Raw genomic sequence first — 2,793 nt, 5'->3', positions numbered from 1 at the left:
AGCTACACGGAGACCATTTGAAAGGGGACAGTTATGGCATTACTTCCCCACTCAGGGTTAGCCCAGAAAGAGTAAAATAAAGCAAATCCTCTCTGTAAGCAGAACTTTGCGTGGTAAAGTCTGTAGTAAATTTTTCCTGGAATAATGATGACCAGAAATATGAATTTTAATTTATTCATATGTAGTTGATATTGGTTTGGTGGATGGTACTAAATTAAAAGTACAGAATTAGGCAATTGGTGACAAGGTAGGGAATAAAGTTATTGATATGCTGCTCAGAATGAGCAAACAGTGAAGATATGTTTCCTATTTCAATGTTAAGAAGACCTCCTGTAGTGGACAATATGACTTTATTTGTTCATTTCAATTACCCTCTTACCCAAGCCAGTTCTCTCCAGTGATTGCTTAATGGAGCTAATGAACAAAGTGGTCACTGTAGCAGCTTATTGCATAGTCATGAAACTCCAAAGGTTACATGAAGGAGGATAAGGCATTCCATGAGTCCATGGCTGGTGACAGAACATTATAGACAGAAAAGGAAAATTCATATCTCACACCATATTCAGTGATGATGCTATGGTATTGACTATCAGCATTTCTTCTGATAAAGGAACTAACTTCAATGCAAAGGAAGTTTAGCTTCCTGATATAGTATGGGCTCTTGCCTTTCCCTTCTCTCTCACTGATGTTTCTAAATCTATATCCCTTTCTCTTCCTCTCTTAAGTGGTCTTACTACATACCCTATCACATAGAAACCCAGTTCTAATTGAAAATTGAATTGGTTTAATGAAGACAGTTATGGTGTCAGTTAAGTGTCTACAACCTTAAAAAATAGGATAAGACAGATGTCTTATAGAATGAAGTATATGCTTTATATCAAGGACCATTATAAGGTGCTATATATTCCCTTTTACAAAAATAACAAATATAAGAATAAGGAATGGAAATGGAAATGGCTTCTCTCCCTATTTTACTTCATAATTCACTCATAAAATTTTGTTTCCAGTGTTAGCAACTACAATCTCTTCTGGTTTACAGATAATAGTTCCCAAGGGGAGGATGCTTTCATCAGGGGATAAACCAATGGTTCCATAAAACTATGAGATAAAACTGTTACTTGGACATTCTGTAGTCCCCCTCTTCCCCCCACCCCACCCTAAACCGACTAGAAAACAGGACTTTACTTGTGTTGTAACTGATCCCAATCACCAAGAGGAACTTCTCTACTGCAAATACTAGGGACAAAAGACTATGTCTAGAACCCAGAGTACTCACTGGTTGACTCTTAGTATTTTCTTCCCATTAATAAAGTGTCACAAAACCAAAACAAAACAAAACAAAAAAACAAAAAAACAAAAAACTACAACAGCCATAATCAGGAAAATGCATAAAAATTCAATTAAAGAAGAAACTATTACCTTTTGCAATAGCATAAATGGACCTGGACATTATAATGCTAAGTGAAATAAGCTAGTCAGAGAAAGACAAATACCATATCATTTCACTTACATGTGGAATCTAATGAGCAAAATAAACTTACAAACAAAATAGAACCAGAGATATGGATACAAAGAGCAGACCCACAAATGCCAGAGGAGAGATTTGAGGGGACTGGATAAAAGGTCAAGAGATTGGTCAAACAAGATCATGCATAGCCTTTGGACACAGACAACAGGGTGGGGATGGCCAGAGGGAAGGAGGGTGGGGGCTGGGTGGAGGTGAGCAAAGGGGGAGGGGAATGGGAGACATCTGTAAACTGTCAACAACAAAAATAAAGAAAAAAAGAAGACCAACCCTAGCCAGTTTGGCTCAGTGGATACATAATACATATGCAGACTGAAGGTTTCCAGGTTCAATTCCAGTTAAGGGCATAGACCTTGGTTGCGGGCATATCCCCAGTAGGAGTATGCAGAAGGCAGCTGATGGATGTTTCTCTCTCACTGATGTTTCTAACTTTCTATCCCTTTCCCTTCCTCTCTGTAAAAAATCAATAAGATATATATTTTTAAAAAAGAAGACCAATGCTATACTGACTTATTCATAGCTGACTCTTAAAAATTTTAAACTCTTAAAATATAAGTTTTTGGCAAGAAAGTGAAAATAATAGCAATTATTAGTGATCATTGAAATTACAACAACACATTTGGGAAGCAATTTGTTAATGTCTGGAAACTTGAACATATTCATATCCTGGCTCTCAGTCATTCCAAGATTAGTAATATTTTCTAAAAATAATGCCTGTCCATGTGCACAGAAAGAATAGACAAAGAAGCATTATATATACAATAATAATATCGCTTCTCGGCCTTTTGGCTAAGATCAAGTGTAGTATATATACAATAATAAAACTGAATAAAACCTAAAATTTCAACATATTAACTTAAGTCAATTATATTGTATTCATTTAATGGTATAACACGGTATATAGCAACAGAACTAAATAAACAAGTACACTTAATGAAGAACAATAAATTTCATAAATATAACAATGAAAGAAAATAAAAAGATAAATATAGAATGATGTACAATGCTAAAATATGGAAAACAATGTTTAAAATATATGATCTATGTATACTCTATATGCATATATTGTTAATATACACAAAAAGTTATTAATTTAAAAATAGGCATGGGAATGAAAATATTTCTAGGGAGGATAAGGAAAAAATGGCATTGTAGAAAGGAAAAATAGTAAGCTTTCTATAGAAAATTTATTTGTTAAATCTATTAATTTGAATTTTGTCTCTTGCCTTGAACCCGATGCAAACATCTTTTAAAGAAAATTTATAAGA

At 34.2% G+C, this 2,793-nt stretch overlaps 1 pseudogene; it reads left to right on the top strand.

Moving 5' to 3' along the window:
* The first annotated feature begins 2,294 nt into the window (after positions 1-2,294).
* On the top strand, positions 2,295-2,364 carry LOC118714654 (annotated as a pseudogene).
* The last annotated feature ends 429 nt before the right edge of the window (positions 2,365-2,793 follow it).

The sequence above is a fragment of the Pipistrellus kuhlii genome, unplaced genomic scaffold (genome assembly GCF_014108245.1).
Source record: "Pipistrellus kuhlii isolate mPipKuh1 unplaced genomic scaffold, mPipKuh1.p scaffold_m20_p_10, whole genome shotgun sequence".
NCBI classification, from domain to species: domain Eukaryota; kingdom Metazoa; phylum Chordata; class Mammalia; order Chiroptera; family Vespertilionidae; genus Pipistrellus; species Pipistrellus kuhlii.
The sequence above is the reverse complement of the archived record's forward strand: the minus strand, read 5'-3'. Positions and strand labels throughout refer to the sequence as shown.